The sequence below is a fragment of the Pogoniulus pusillus genome, chromosome 9, assembly GCF_015220805.1.
Source record: "Pogoniulus pusillus isolate bPogPus1 chromosome 9, bPogPus1.pri, whole genome shotgun sequence".
NCBI classification, from domain to species: Eukaryota; Metazoa; Chordata; class Aves; order Piciformes; family Lybiidae; genus Pogoniulus; species Pogoniulus pusillus.
In genome coordinates, this window is record NC_087272.1 from 18,575,054 (window position 1) to 18,591,741 (window position 16,688).

A 16,688-nucleotide genomic window follows, 5' to 3' on the forward strand; every position below is an offset into this window, starting at 1 on the left:
TTGCTAAGGGAGAAGCAAAAGTTCATCCTTCCTGTAATCTAAGGGACAAACATTAACTATAAAAGTAATTAGGAAATCTAGAATACAGTGTGTTACTATAACTTTAGCAAAATTAGGAATGTATGCAGCAAACAGTCAAATTTGGAGGCAGTAAAATGTCAAACCTGAAATAAGCCTAGCAATAATGAAATTCAATTTTTCTTCACAGACAGCAACAATTAGTGCATTGAGCATATAGCTGAGTCCAAATATCTACTTTCAGAGACATTTTCTTACTACTTTAGAAAAATGTTTTCTTTAATAATCTTGACTTCAGTTAACTTCATTGGCAATTTTGCTAACACTATAGAACACTGCCTTCAGGTGACACAGGAAAGCTGCCTTCTGAGAGTTTTATCAGACTGCTGCCTAGTCTTTCCAATACATTGAAAATCAGTTAGCCTCTAGCTCTTGCTTCTGTGGGAATCAGAATAAAAACGTCATCACAATGGAGTGTGATTTCTCAACAATGCAGATTATGAAACCTGAAGAAAACTCTTGCATAATTTTTTTGTGACCTCAGTCATTTTCATCAAAAACTGCTTAGCTAGTTAAAATAATAAATACACATTTGTATTTTTAAACAGCGTAGAGAAACAGATAAGCTAAACCTAATCAACAAAAAAGGTATGTTTAAAGGAAGATCTAAGTTTCTCATGATTATAGAAATCATTTAAAATCAGTCACACACTTGGATTACCTTTTTTTTTAATACACATGCCAACGGCAGGTGGTTAGAATCCTAAGGCTTTATTCTAATGTGACATGGTAAATCACATTTACCACCCTCGGGTGCAGGTGAGAACTAAGTCCTTCTTTGTGAAAAACAAACCAGTAAGAAGCTCAGAATTTTCTACTTATGTCTTGTATATGCCATTACTTAAACTTTTCTTTCCATTTCTCAGCCTATTTTTCTTTTGATTCAGATTTCACTTATATGTATGTGTTCACATTTCATAACATCCTTAACATGTTTGAATATCCCTATCAAATGTACTTCTCTGTTTCTTGCATGGCTCTCTCTCATAGTTCTTCAAAGCACCACTCCTATCAAAGTTTCAGAAGTTCGTTGGTTTGCTTATTTGATATCTATTTATAGATTATTTAAAGGCTTTGCCACTTTAAACCTTTAAATTTTAAATTCATTCTTTTCACATTTAAGAACTTTGGTTTCTTTGCAGAGGATCTATTTCATACATACTATAATTAGGTGGAAAACAATCCTGTAGAATTAAAGATTTTTTAAAGCAAATTTTAATACAAGTAATATCACAGTATCATCAAGGTTGGAAGAGACCTCATAGATCATCAAGTCAACCCTTTACCACAGAGCTCAAGGCTAGACCATGGCACCAAGTGCCACGTCCAACCTTGCCTTGAACAGCTCCAGGGACGGCAACTCCACCACCTCCCCGGGCAGCCCATTCCAGTATCCAATCACTCTCTCAGTGAAGAACTTTCTCCTCACCTCGAGCCTAAATTTCCCCTGGTGCAGCCTGAATTACAATGGCAGAAAATATTCAAATACTTGGCTTTGGATCTCACACCTCATAAATCACAAGAGTTTTTTTTTCCTTGGTGTTTGTTAATCAGTACAGGGCCCAGTTCATTGAGAAGACAAGATCTGATCAATCAAAAGTTCTGTGACAGTGAAGACTAACTACATACCACTGGACATTACTTCAGGTTCTCCTTTAAAGGTATTATTTAAAGAGTTCAGAGATCATTCGAACTGAAATGCTCTTCCCTAGTCAGTAGTAATATTTAGAACCAAAACAGAATTGTCTTTGCCTCTCCTTTGCTGTTTTTCCTCTGGATATTTTGTTTATTGCTTTTCTCTAGTTTTAGCCTGAAAGGATGCAAGCAGATGACATTAGATATTGTGATGGGGAAAACAGCGTTCCTTGTTATTCTAAAGACATTGAAGTCCTTTGGCACAATCTGTTTATTTTTTAATAACCTATCCTCACCATGTTTCTGTATTTCAGGTTATTATTATGTAATTTCCATGATAAATGAGAAGCTCAACATGAGCCAGCAGCATGGTCTTGCAGCCCAGAAGGCCAGTCATATCCTGGGATGCATCAGAAGCCATGTGGTCAGCAGACCAGGGGAGGTGATTTTTCCCCTTTGCTTTTGTGCGACCCCCACCTTGAATACTGCATCCAGTTCTGGTGTTCCCACCGTAAGAGTGGCATAGATCTGTTGGAATGAGTCTAGAGGAGGGTCACAAAGATGATTCAGGAGCTGCAACACCTCTGCTGTGTGAATAGGTTAAGGGAACTGGGATCGTTCAAGCCGGAGAAGAGAAATTCTGCGGAGACCTTATAACTACCTTCCAATAACTGAAGAGAATGTACAGGAAGGCTGGAAAGGGACTTTTTACAAGTGTCCACTGATAGGATAAGGGCAAATGGATTTAAATTGAAGAAGAATAAATTTAGATTGGCTCTTAGGAAGAAATTGTTCACTACGAGGATGGTAAGACTCTAGAATGAATTGTCCAGAGAGGATGCAGATGTTCCCTACCTGGTCAGGTTGCACAGGGCCTTGAGTAACCTGGTAGAGTTGAAAGGCACCCATGCCAGTGGCAGAGAGGTTGGATTAGATGAACTCTAAGGTCTCTTCCAGCCTAATTCATTCTATGAATCTATTAAATTGAGGAGTTTATGAGATTAATTATACATAATTAGGCTATAATTCGGAGGCTTGCCATATGGTATCAGTAAAGAATTTCTTGGTAGGCTACTACTGTGCTTTAAACAGATAAATGTATTCAGGTAGTCATAGTGAAATGTATATCATTCCACTCTGAAGTACATCAAATACCAATTAACCACCTAGAGATGGCTGACAGTGGTTTCATCACATGACTGATAATGACTGAAGGATATTTGTCATGAGAACCACAGGAATATTTTGGTAATGTATTGCTGACGTTTTTCTCACCTGCATCACAGAATCCATCTTTCCAGACATCAGGAATATTCCCCATTTTGATGAAGACTCTTTTTGTTTGCAGCAGATGTCCACAGCATCATTAGTCCTCCCAGTGAAATAGCTATTTAAAAAATCTCCCAAAACAACAGAAACTGAAGCACTTCTCATTATTGCTGTTGTCTTTATATAAAACCAAAACCTGGAAAGAATTTCAGAATTCCATAGCAAGACTGTCAGAGTTGGGATAGTATTCCCTTAAGGAGCATTTAAAGGAAGAGGATTTCGTTTCTCTTGAAAGGACAAGAGAAAATTTTTGACAGAGTATCCTCTCACTCAGATTCCACATCTGGCTGAAGTAGACTTAAAACGGTTTGAAGGTAGTTCATTTTAATTTTGATCCCTTTTAAATCATTCCTTGGACAAGCAGTGCCAGAACTTGTTCTTGGACCTGAATGCAAAGCAAACACACTTCTGCCTTTGGCTATTCTATCCCTGCTTTGAAGCAATCAAAACCGAGAAAAGACAAGTAGAATTCAAGTGCACTTCCAGCATTTCTTTCTCTGAGCATCAATCCCCAATTCTTTGATGTTAGACGTGATCCTGGTTTTGTAGGTTATGACAAGTTGAACAGCTTGGATATAGTTTCAGAATAGGAGCCTATTTTTATAACTCACTTCATTTATTTTCTCACATCTACAGTGGCAGTGCAGAGTGAGCCTTGGCATATAAAATCATATTACTTCAGTAAACCTAACATTTTAAAAACAATCTTTATACCCAATACTTAATTTTGGTAGCTAACATTGTTGTTATTGATTCCTAAGACTGGAAAACTATCATCTGGGTTGGTTTTATTTTTGTTTTGTCTTTTTTTCCTTTTGTTTGTTTTCCCCCAGAGGCCCCCTAAGAATGCTGCATTTTATCATTTCTATTCTGTTCCATGTACTAGTACAGCTGGTGACTCTCTATAGAGAACTACTTTCTGCACTTAAGGGAAGAGATAGGTCAGACTCACTTCAGTGAAACAAGGACTTAGAAAAAGAAATCATGTAGGGTCAGAAATGAAAACATTGCAATCAGCAGGCTGCTGCTGCTGTGCCTTTGACCTACACCAAACTTCTTGTCAGCATCCAATTGAAACTTTTGCATTCTAAAATGTTTGTTCTCCACACTGTTTTTTGCAGTTTAACTCTTGCAAGTTAGGGGCTTTTTTTCTGAAAGTGTAAGGAAAGTAATACTTTACGTTTTCATATGTATCACTTTCTGTGCTGCACTTTGAAAACATCAAGTCAGCTAGACAGAAATCCCCAGTATTTATGATCTGGGTCATATCAACAACCTTGATTTAGAGTTGTCAGAACCGAGTCGTTAAAAAGTCAGCATCCAAGGTGAGATCAGGAACAGAAGCATGCCTACATACCTAAAATGCTACTTAATTTTTTTTTCACAATGTTCACAAACACAACAGATTCACTTATAAAGACAGTCTACTATGCTTTAACTTACAAGCAGAAATGTTTTTCTCTGCTAACTACTGGCTACTCTGCTAGTGGTAGCTACATTGCTGAACCAAGCGTGTACAAATGGCCAATTAAAGCACTGCTGCAGCCTTTGCTGCAACCACACTTGTAAGAGTGAGATGTAATGATACATTGTCTGTTCAAATCAGTTGACTAGCAGTATGTCAGCCATATTGGCATTTATTACCATCAAGGGCATTTTTAAGTTGTGTTTGTAGTACATATGCTAAAATACATTTTTCAACGGCTTATTAGATAAATTAAGTTTTGCATCCATATTTAACATTCTTAAAAGTTTAAACTGTTTAAGCTGTCATCATCACATATAAATCTAAAACCCAGCAGAAAGCCTACAGTTAGCATAAATAATTATATAATTCTTTCAAGAAAACTCTTCAGAAGGGCCAAATGTCTTCTTATCTGAAGGTTATCCCTGTTTGGAAAAAAGCTTACCTGCTTGAGTGAGACTTTGGAACCTTCCAGGGCAAGGAAAACCTTGAAGATTAATTAATCTAAAATCTACCTTTCATTATATAAGCTTTCAGAAAGTTGTCAAAGTTCATAGCTCACAGAAATAGGACATAACAGGACTTTCATTAACATATCCATCAGAGAGCAAATTGAGTGACCCAAAATACTGTCAGAGGGGCAAAGACTGATAAATGCTTTTCTGGTTCTCTCTATTTTGATAGAGGACAACTATTAAAATGTTATTGTAGTGGTTTGGGTATTATCTGCCCCCCTACACTTTGGAAATCACCCAGACTAGGCTCAGCCAGCTCTGGAAATTGAATGAAGCTTGTATTTACAGCTTAGCTCAATATACAAGCAGATATTTACAGTATATACAGAAATATACAAGGTAAAAAGGTAATACAGAAACACAACAGCCCTCCCAGAAACCTGAGTCCCCAGGAGGGGCTCCCAACCACCCTTCCACCTTCTCCCACCCCTCTCAACCTTACCCCAGTCCCGAGGAAGAATTGGAGGTTCGGCCAGGGGGTTAGGAAGCAAAGTGGATTAATCAGAGAGACGGCAGAGAGGCTAGAGAGAAATGCAGCCCAGGCAATGCCCCAAGCAGAAGTGCCTTATCTATGTCTGGATTCTTGCTCTTATACCTCTCAGCAAGCCTCTCAGTGAAGTCGACATTATCACTGTTTTCTCTTTCCCAGCCTGTGATGTAATCCTTCTCACCAAAACATTCTAGCCAGCTTCAAACTAGCACAGTTATATACCTTTCTTGGCCATCGTCATCTTTCCTGAGGAAAAAACATAACTATCTGTGTTAGCAGACTGTGTCTATACTTGGAGTCAGGGAAAAAGACAGGTAGTAACATCACTGTCATTCCATCCTAATCTCCAGCCTTACCTTAATCGACCTGCTCTGTGGTACAGTAGTTGTCATGGTGAAACTGTTATCTGGATCCTTGAGGTTACCTCTTTCCCTTCTCTGCAAAATGCCACCAAATTGTGATTGCACTTCGCCTGCAAAAATGATTTTTAAAGATCATTCATAATAATAATAAAAAAAAACAAACAACAACATAATGACCACAAAAAAACCAAACAAAAACCCCAACCAAACAAAGACACCACACTAAAAAACAACTCTCCCTTTTGTTTTAAGTTTTGGGCAAGTTGTCACATACTGTCGCTTCTGGAGCTGTCAGTTCATGAGACACAGAACAACATCTCCTGTCACATGTGTTGTTACTTACAAGCCATTTTTTGACAGATTTATCTGCTTTCCAGAAATAAGACTTCTATTTTGACATTAAAACTGTCATGCAGAATACATGACAGGGATTATTAGCACAGAAGTTAACACTAATGTGTGTAATATTCAGACTGATAGCAAAATAATCAGATTTATTTCATTGAACTTAATCTGCTTTAGATAGCTGAAGTTATCTATAAGCCACTCTCATCAGTGACTGCTCTCTCAAACTGTGAATTACTAGGTTTTTTTCTGAGTCTTATTTCAAGCCATAATCATGTATAAATTATTTAGAATTAATTGAGACACAGTCCAGATGAATAACACCTGTTATATTAGTGAAAAAAGTCCTTTAAATATATTCTTTCCTTGTTCCTAATTTTGTCAGTATACTTCACAAATATGGTTATAAAATTTACAGACTTTATTTGGGCTCTGACTGGAAGGCAGGTCTTCAGGCTGGTGGGCATAGGTGTGATTAGATTTTTATCATAATTCAGGTCATAATTTATATTGGTTTACTTCTATGTGCCTGGAAAAGCTTTAAGTAGTCATAAATTCCACTCAAATCTCAAAAACATCTGGAAATAGGTGAGCTGTTACATTACATACAACTGACCCAAATAAAATCCAATACGAATATAAGAATCTGGAGATGAAAAGACTGAGAGAGCATCAAGAAGGAAGGGACAGCGCCTCTTCTCAGTTGTGCCCTGTGATAGCACAAGGGGCAATGGATGTAAATCACAGCACAGTAAGTTCCACCTCAACTTGAGGGAGAAATTCTTTACTGTAAGGGTCACAGAGCACTGGAACAGGCTTCCCAGAGAGATTGCATTCCTATGCAACCTGTGTTAGATTATATGGTCCTGCTCTGGCAGGCAAGTTGAACTTGAAAATCTCCAGAGGTCACTTAGAATCTGTGATCCTGTGGAGATGATTTCAAAGCTGAAGTATCATATACATAAAAGTACCAATTATTTTATTCAAAAAAGTCACTATTTCCTATGTTCTACTTGTCAAGCACAAAATGACAGACATGTAGAGTGACATATGTCTGACCTCCAGCTGCAAGTGACATGAACATGTCTACAAACCTTCTTGCCATTCTTCTGTTGCTTTCCCACAAACTCCACAACATTTAAATGCCACAGGACGTTCTGTAGTGCAGCAAATGTTCTGAGATTACAAGACTTTCCCTTATAAATAAAGATGAAAAGGTGATCGTTAAACATTCTGATCAAGTAACTTTGAAAAACAGCTTTTCCAGAGTGCTTTTCTAGATTAAGAAAGTATACACTTTTAAAAGCAACTAAAAAGCATACTCAATTTATTCAACTAATTCCTTTTGAAATGAAAGACAGCAAATTGAAGAAAACAATACAGACTGTAATTTTTTAGTGATTTTTAGTTAGAAAACACCATTTGTTACCATTAAGTATTTTTTTTATTTTATTTTTTATTAATCTATATCCTTTGTAAATATTTTTGATGTTCTTCTACACTTGCATTCTACTTCAGGGTTTTTTTCCCTATTTTTTAAAATGTTTTCCACTTGGATTAGTGTTGAAAGTTTGAAATTTGCCTCAATTAGGTATTGTAACAGCGTGGAAAGAAATATAGCATTTGAATTAGCGTAGGGAAAATATCTTCAATGCAGAAAATGACTTATCATAATGTAGTATCTTCTTTTTCCCAAGCAACAGTCTAGAGAAAAATGTTATTTCATACCTTGCTTTATCATTTCAACTAGAAAATTGTGTTCACTGATGATGCAACAACATAGGTCCTATAGGTAGGTATATAGGTACGTGTGGGTACATGTAGGTTTCATGATTTTACACTTAGGAAACATTTTTAGTGAAACATCATCTTTGAAGCACTATAAGTTATTCATTATTTCCTCTTTCTCCTGTGGCATGTTTCCAATGCATTGCTTCATTCTAATCTGCAGGGGAAGTGGTTATCCTTGCAACAGTAAGAACATTGGCTGGAAAAACAAGTAGATTGAGTAGTGGCAAAAGAAACTTGAAGAACAAATTAAGCATTCCAGTGCACGGGTACTTACCATCATCTTAAATGTTTCTGTTACTTCTGCAAAGGGGGGGCATATATATTTAGAGGAAGGACTTATTAACTACACGTTTTCTTCCAGTCACGTTGAAATGATCATGAGTACCGCCTGTTGGAGTTTGTAACTTTTAAGTTTGAGTACATACAAGAGATTAAATGGTCACAATCAGATATTTAGCTGTAGATTTTGGTAAATACTAATTACATGTATTTCCAAGTAATTATCTCCTGAAATAAAAGTTATAATTTATTGATAGAGTTTGTTTCAAAGCATAGTATGTGCTTACTACTAATATACATATTTTTTTAGCCTGGCCATGTATCCTTTGATCCTCTCACAGCTAGAGGAAACCATTTCATTGCAGCCCATCTTGACTTCCATATTATTGCTAGCTTCAGAAACTACCAGGATTTTAGGAATTTGGTATATTACTAAATATCTATCCAAGGCATATGCCTGTGCTTTACTTATCCAAAGCAAAAGAAGGAATTGTAAGACTTTTGGACAGCTTATTGTTATCAAATGAAAATTACTAAAAAAGTTTCAATCCGATGAAGATTTTGTTAGCAGAAATATTGCAATATTGAGTGGTATTAAAGGTCTGTTGCCCATTCATCTGTCAAGTATTTCCAAAAGCATCTGTTACTATTAAAAAAATGTAGCAAACAACATAGATTCTCACCTTCCCTTCAGTACTGACTAAGAATGGTTTATAAGGCTCTCTAAAGCTAGAGTTTTAATCCAGATTATTATGTTTGACAATCTCTGAAAGGATTTCATTATTCTTGGTGGATTTGCCTACCCTCCTCCTTTTTTAGCATACATACATTCTGACCTTTGCTACATCTCAAAATACTGAATCCTGTAACTTTAATTTTTATTACATGAATCTATATTTCCATCCCCTGTCCCCACACACAATTTACTGCTTATTTTGTACGTTTTATTACACAAAATTGCATTCCCGTCTTCCTTTCTCATTGCAGTATTGGCATACCTGTGAGAACAAGCCTTAAGTGGCAGAGAAATAGATTAGAAGCTCTAAATCAAGGCCATGGTTTGGGGGTTTATTTCTATTTTTATCAAACCTCATATATAGCAAAAAAATATATCTGGAGATCAGGGATATTACTCACATTTGTTACCAAGCTCATACAGTGGAAATTAGAATTTTCAGATGGTCATAGGAACACTAATTTCTGATAAACATTATTTCTGTCAGCAACTTTAGGGTCATAATGTTTGAATTTCTAGATGCTGTGATAAAGATTATCAGCATATTATGTGGAGCTCTTGATATAACTTTGCTTTTCAACAATAACAAATGTTACTAAAAGCCTGCTCCCGTTGTATTTATTATCACTGTAAAACTATCCCATTCATGGTTTTTTAAAGCATTGGCTAGAGTTCTTGCAGACTGTGTTCAGCTCACCACTATGTTAAATTGAAAGTATAAAGAATTACTAATTTCTGTGTTAATAAAATATTTTTTTCCAGAGACAGCGTTTGTCAAAATACATTTACAAGACTATAAACACATTGTCATTAGAATTAAATATTCATCTTTAATCTGCCCTGACAGTTATCCTTGGACTTTGTGATGGTTTGGGTATTCCCCACCCCCCACTTTAGAAATCACCCAGACTAGACTCAGCTGGCTCTGGAAATATGAGTGCAGCTTATTATTTACAGCTAGCACAATATACAAGCAGATATTTACAGTTATATACAGAAATATACAAGGTAAAAGGTAATACAGAAATACAACAGCCCTCCCAGAGACCTGAGTGCCCAGGAAGGGCTCTCAACCACCCCTTCACCTTCCCCCTACCCCACTGAACCTTACCCCAGTCCCAGGGAAGAATGGAGGTTTGGCCAGGGGGTTAGGAAGCAAAGTGGATTAGTCAAAGAGACAGCAGAGAGGGATGAGGTTAGAGATGCAGCTCAGCCAGTTCCCCAGCAGAAGAGGAGAATGCCTTACCTACATTTTGATTCTTATTTTTATACATCTCAGCAAGCCTGTGAGGGAATTAGACATCACCATTTTTTTCCTTTCACAGCCTGTAGTCTAGTTCTTCTCACCAAAACATTCTGGCCTGCTTCGAACTAGCACAGACTTAAACCTTCCCAAAACTTTATAGACATTTACAATAAAATTTTGTTGACACATTATATTTTGGGCTATCAGATAATGAGGAAGTAAACTAAAACAAATAGTCTTCTGGTTTATATATATATGCATGCATATATATGTGTGTGTGTCTGCACAGCAGATCAAAGCGTAAGTGTTTCAGGTTTGGTGTGGATGGATGGATAGCAATTGTTGTGCAAAAGTGTGGATGCCTGTATTATATGCATTTGTATGTTATAATGAGCTCATACCTTTTCAAAGCATTTGCACAGGTACGTAAGAAGTTGAGTATTTCTGAGATATTTTACCACCTTGAACGTGCTTTTATTACCCTAGATGAAATAATCTTTTGCCACAAGGGACAGTGTATATTTGCAGTTGAAAATCATCTTTCTTTGAAAGAAATACTATGTAACTTCACTTTAACAGAGTATTAAACAGTCTGATGGTGAGAATACTCTCTGCTCCCTACCCCCCTCAAAACCCAACAAAACCCAGAACCTTATCAGTCAGTAAAACAAAATAAAACAAACATGAAATATCTCCCCTGGAACAAAAGAGTGAGTGTAATAGTAGTTAAAGCCTATGCTTAAGTCTGGGGATGTAGTAATTCCTTGAATAAAACCAAACTAATAGTTGTGCTATACAATCATAGAGACAGGGATCTTAGAATTAGGCGAGATTACATCAGGTCCTATGTCCAAGGTCTTCTACCATGGTCAAATACATGCTTTAAAAAATGACAAAGCCATAGTTCTTCAACATATTTTCACTATTAAAGCGCAAATTAGTCTTCGACAATATACTTAAAAGTTCTTACTGCTTCTGTTTGGGAGAGAAATGGCCATGTTTATACTGTCAAACAAGACCTTTTCCTCAACTCAGTATCCGTGATTTTCCTTATGCATTGAACTAAGTGAAATATGGTAGGTCTATTTTATAAAAGCTAATGATCAGCTCACATAATAATTTGTATAATATGTTTTATTTTAATTTCCCTCCCTTTGTTTTAAATCTTATTTGGAATCACAGAATCATTTCTATTGGAAAAGACTTTTAAGATCATCAAGCCCAAACATTATTTAACTTGAAGTAATTTCTTCTCATCCTATCACTTGTTACTAGGGAGAAGAGACCACCACCCACCTTGCTACAACCTAATTACAGGAAGGTGTAGAAAAAGATAAGGCCTCTTCTCATCCTCCTTTTCTCCAGACTACACACTACTTATTAGTGTAACTATTATTCTGATAAAAGTCTTCCTTGGAAGTATCACACGACAGTCTAAAACTGTGCAGAAGTGTAAGTTGCTGACCTATTTTTATGGTAATATTTTAATTCCCCCCTGAATGCTAAGCTTTATCTGATTGCAAAAAACAAAACCACGAGCAGGCAGAAAGCCAATGTAAAGTGTTGAATCAGTTAAGTGAAAACACATTTTCTGCAACTGTCTGTCTGAATCCAATTCACAGAAAGCACACACATTCTCTTTTGCTCAGTGGTCTAGCACCTTCAATTTAAATTTCATTAACTCCTCCAAACATCCAGGGGCTGTTGTTCCAGAAAGAAACAGAAAATGAGCAAGAGAAAGTAAGGTAGTCCAAGTTGCTTCCACTTCATTCACTTGACTTTCTCCAAATAAACCATCCAAATCTTTACACATTATAAATTAACATTAAGATATGATCTGCATTTCATATTTGCAGCTGGAAACAGAAACAAATTCTGTGAGGCTACAGGCCAGACTTGAGCCTTTGACTGTTTGTTCATGCAGATAAGAAAGGGAAACCTTCTGTGCAATGTCATTGGAATTGACTCATTGATGGTAGAAATAAGAGCAGAGAATGAGTGTGCTCCATAAAACTCTTACTCAGAGAAAGAAAATTAATAAAACAAAATTGTAAAACTTCAAACGAATTCAGTGGAAAGCTTCTATAAACAAAGAAAGAAAGAAATATTTTTAATGAATGTTATACAAAAATGGCACAGCCACAGACAGAATATATAAAGTCCAAGATGCAGCCTGTGCCTGCCATATTTCAAAACCCCTTGATGGTTTGGAAAGCAATCACAAAGAGATTCTCCTGTTCTCCCACCTTATGTACAATTGTACTCACAATGTCTGCTACTGGCAATTTACACTCTTTTGCCCTCAGGGAACTAGAACACCTCGACTCCTACATAGACACTAGCTCTCATGCAGGGTTAGAAGAAAAAATTACAAGTTTCTCTTGTTTATTTTTTTCCCTCCTTGATTCATTTTCTTTTGCTAACTTACTTAGTATTGGAGCATTTTCTGATCTGCAAGATATAAAGCGTATTGTTTAGACAGGTTTATTATTTGTTCTTGTTTTAGTGAATGATTCATTCTACAAAGATTAAAGCATGCCCACAAGACCTTTATCGTGAGCTGTGTCTTAATATACCATGCAATAGAATCCTTTGAAGTTTTTATTTTTCTAATAAGCATCCTCTGCAGCAGTTTTAACCACTGTGATGGTTAACCATTTCCTTCCTCTGTTACTTGTTTTCTACAACTGTAGTCTCTCAGTCATTTTACATTGTTCCATACAGAAATTCAAAATGTTTATGTTTCACCTTTCAACTAAATAATTCTGCAGAACCATGAAAAGGGGCAATTTTTGTCAAATATCTAGATTCCAGTGAATTTCTATACGAAGTTATATTTAGGAATATAGCAAAGTCAAAATGGAAACTGACAATAATGCAGTTTGTTAATTTGTAGCGAGGTGACTTTTCTCAATCTACACAGTATTCCTACATCTGGCCCTGAGGAGAAGGACCTGGGTGTTTGGGTTGAGAAAAGCTCAACATGAGCTGGTAGTGTGCACGTGCAGCCCAGACAGACAACCGTGTCCCGGGCTGCAGCAAGAGAAGTGTTGTACAGGGTTAACCCTCCAGGAACAGTGACCTTGAACCTGACCCTAGGTGGTCTTGACCCCTCCCCAGGGGTGGGGCTGAGCACTACCAGGTGATGGTTAGCCCACTCCCCTTCCTGTCTCAAGATGCATAAAAGCAGGGGCACTGCCTGTTCTCTCTCTCTCTGCACTCCCTGACTCCCAGCATCACCATCCTGGTCCTCTTGGTTTTACCACGCGGCCTTCACCCACGAGGCAAACAAAGGCATCACCATCGAAATCAGGTTGTATTTACACATTTTGTATTTGTTTTCCCTTCCCTACTCCTTTGTAACTTTCCCACCTCAGATGCCTTTTAAATTTATTGTTAAATTTTTGTTTTTAACTTCCAAATTGAGTGAGATTCATTTATTTGGGTGTGCTTACCTTCTCCTCTCTCTACATCTAATTCCTTTCTGTTGGGAAAGAAGGGGGAAGAGGGAAGGGCACTCTATAAATTGTTATTTGGTTCTACCGAATTTATTTGGGAATTTAAATTAGAACAGAGGCAAGTGTGGCCAGTGGGGCAAGGGAGGTGATTCTCCCCTTTTACTCTGCTCTCATCAGACCTCCACCTGAAGTACTGTGTAGAGTTCTGGAGCCCTCAACACAAGAAGGACATAAAACTGTTAGAGTGAGTACAGGGGAGGGCCACAAAGATGATCCATCTAAAGTGCTATAGGTATGTTGAGTTGGTTACCATTTCTTTAGCTTGTTTTGCTTTGTGGTTTTGAATTACTGCTGTTTGCTGACTTTTTGTTATTTGTGATTTGTTCTGGGTTTATGTAATTGTTGTTGTTACAGAGATGAAGGGTTTGTTGTTTGTTTGCTTTTGTTGGTTTTTTTTTTCCCCCCAACAATGAAGTTAAGTGCTTAACTGAGATTTTTAGCTTTGCACCACCAGGTACTAATATTGACTGCTTGTGCATTACAAGTTTAATCTGTAGGAACAGAAGCTGCAAGAGAATAAAACGAGCAAAGCACTCAAAACTGTGAAGGGAATCTTGGAAGGGGACTACAGCTATAGCATTTGATGAAAGACTTACATGATAGCATGAGAAAAGGATATAAGAGTAAGCCAAAGAAAAGTATGCGGTACTAATGCTTCGTTAGAAAAACTGCCAAGGCATTTCAAATTTAGTAGTTTAATACCTCTTCTAGAAATTGTTCCCAGAAGAAAAGGAGAATTTTGATCCTAATTTGTGCAGTTTTATCATAGAATCAACCATCTTGGAAGAGACCTCCAAGATCATCCAGTCCAAACCAGCCCTATCCAGTCAACTAGACCACATCACTAAGTGCCTCATCCAGTCATAGAATCTTTTGTATCATTTAACTCATTCTATTTAATGAATATCCCATAACTTCCAAGTGAGTCTAATAATGCCTTGTCCAATAAATATGTTAATGTAATTTAAAGGCAATTAAAGTGTTAGCTAGAAAGAAAGCAATAAAAATAAATATCCACCAGCAAATATACCTTTTCTAACATATACTAGACAACTGCACTTCCTTACCTGACTACCTTGGCTCAAATATAGGTCTTTATGTTCCCAAGTATGCGCTTATCCTCTTCTTAAGGAGCTTTTCCCAGGGACCTTTCAAGTATCATTAGAGCAGAAGTGGCTGCAGAGCTGGCAAGCAAGATCCATCACAGAGGCTGGAGCTCATGCAGAGCCTAAGAGCAAAGAGAATGAGCTTGGCAGCAAAGCTACAGCACAGTGGAAAAAGGTTCTCTGGGACACATGGGAAATGAGCAAATTTTGCTGCTCAGAAAGCAACAGATTAATGGAACTGAAACACAAAAGTTCCAGTCTACAGTGACACGATAGGCAGCAGGTGATTAATGCACCAACCTCTCTATTTCTGTTCTGTTTGTTCATTGCTTTGAGTTTTTTCAATTTTGATGCTTAAGCTCCCATTTTTACTGTTTTTGTTTTTTATTAAAAGTCTGGGGGGACAGAGGGAGGAGGAGTTGTTTGTGTTTTTTTTTTTTCCTTAGGTCTACATCCTTTGAGTTCCTCTGGGGAGTTTCTCTAACACAAAGTTTAAGCAAATCTGATCTGCAGCAATGATGAAATCACTATGACAGTTTGTATTTGCACAGTTGCAGAGTAAAGGAATACCTGAAACAATGTGCTGCAAATCATTAAAAAAAAGATCATGCCCTGTATGAAAGTATGGCAGTGAAGGTAGAGAGTAGCAGAAGATTTCACCCATGGTAGAGGTAAAATGGCAGTTTCACCTTCACAGTCACCAAGCTAGGATGTAGAGTAAAACTCAACTTCTTACTCTTTCCAATTGTTTCCATCTTATTCCTAAGATTTCTAGGGTAGCTAAAATAAAATTTGCAATGTTTTCCCCCTCTTCATACTGGACTGTTAACACTTTTATTTTTCTGCAAGTATTATTTTGCTAATATCACTCTAAGACTGGTCTCCTTAAAGCCTTACAAATGGATTTCAGCTTCTTGAACAGAAATATTTCCTGCAGTTTTTTTATGCCCTGGTATGCTGGGGCCTGACTACAACTGTTTTGTGTCTGTTGGTTTTGCCCAGAGTAAAATTTGGTTTTATGGATCCATTTTATTAATCCTTTAATATTTTCCAACCAACATAATACCATGTTTGCCTGTGTTTCTTTTCTTTGCACAGACAGACATAATCCAGAATTCTGTTTAAAGTCAAAGGCATAAATAAAACACATTGCAGGAAAGTAACTTGTTTCTGTGTATATACTTGTTCTTGATTTTGCACTTGAATATATTATGACTCCAAATTCCTTCTCTTCTCTCTTTTTAAAAATTAAGTATGTGTATGTCAACTCTGCTCCCTGCCACTTCTTGTTAGAGAATTCAGGAAAATGATTTTTCTCACTATCTGGAGAAGAATTTTGCTTAGAACTCCTGACCTCTGCAGAAAAATAACTCCCTCTATGCTTCATTATTTCCTGTCAAATTCTACTACAAACACAAACCCAAGGCATCCTCAATTAAGTAGTATATCTGGGTAATTGTTTTGGTATTTGGCATTGAACCTTCTCGACAGAAAGAAGCCTTCATAATTATGCTAAAACTTACCAAGTTAGCAATCTAGAAAACTGCACTGACAATTTTCCAGTTGTCAAATTTACACTTCTCCTGTAGCCAGACTACTAAGACCATTGATTTTTTTTTTTTTTTTTGGTTGGGCTTATTTGTCTCTTTGTTTGGTTTTGTTAAGGTTGTATATTTAGATTCGATTATTATTTCCTTGTGGGTGAGCTGTGGGAGTATTACCAATTGTCACTATTGTGTTAGGTACAGCAGAAGGAAAGAAGGTGAAGCTATTTTATTGCCCAACAGCATTTC

At 36.9% G+C, this 16,688-nt stretch overlaps 1 long non-coding RNA gene across 3 annotated transcripts in view; it reads right to left on the reverse strand.

The window, feature by feature from the left end:
• Positions 1-16,688, reverse strand: part of LOC135178149 (uncharacterized) — an 81,818-nt gene that overhangs the window by 37,436 nt on the left and 27,694 nt on the right. For 2 of the 3 annotated variants that reach the window (XR_010303385.1, XR_010303383.1), the window contains 4 exons: positions 14,857-15,017; positions 7,279-7,415; positions 5,869-5,984; positions 2,989-3,178 (listed from right to left, as the gene is read on the reverse strand). This is a non-coding gene — a long non-coding RNA (uncharacterized LOC135178149). The remainder of the gene's footprint in view (positions 1-2,988; positions 3,179-5,868; positions 5,985-7,278; positions 7,416-14,856; positions 15,018-16,688) is intronic. The other variant, XR_010303384.1, reaches the window with a different exon arrangement.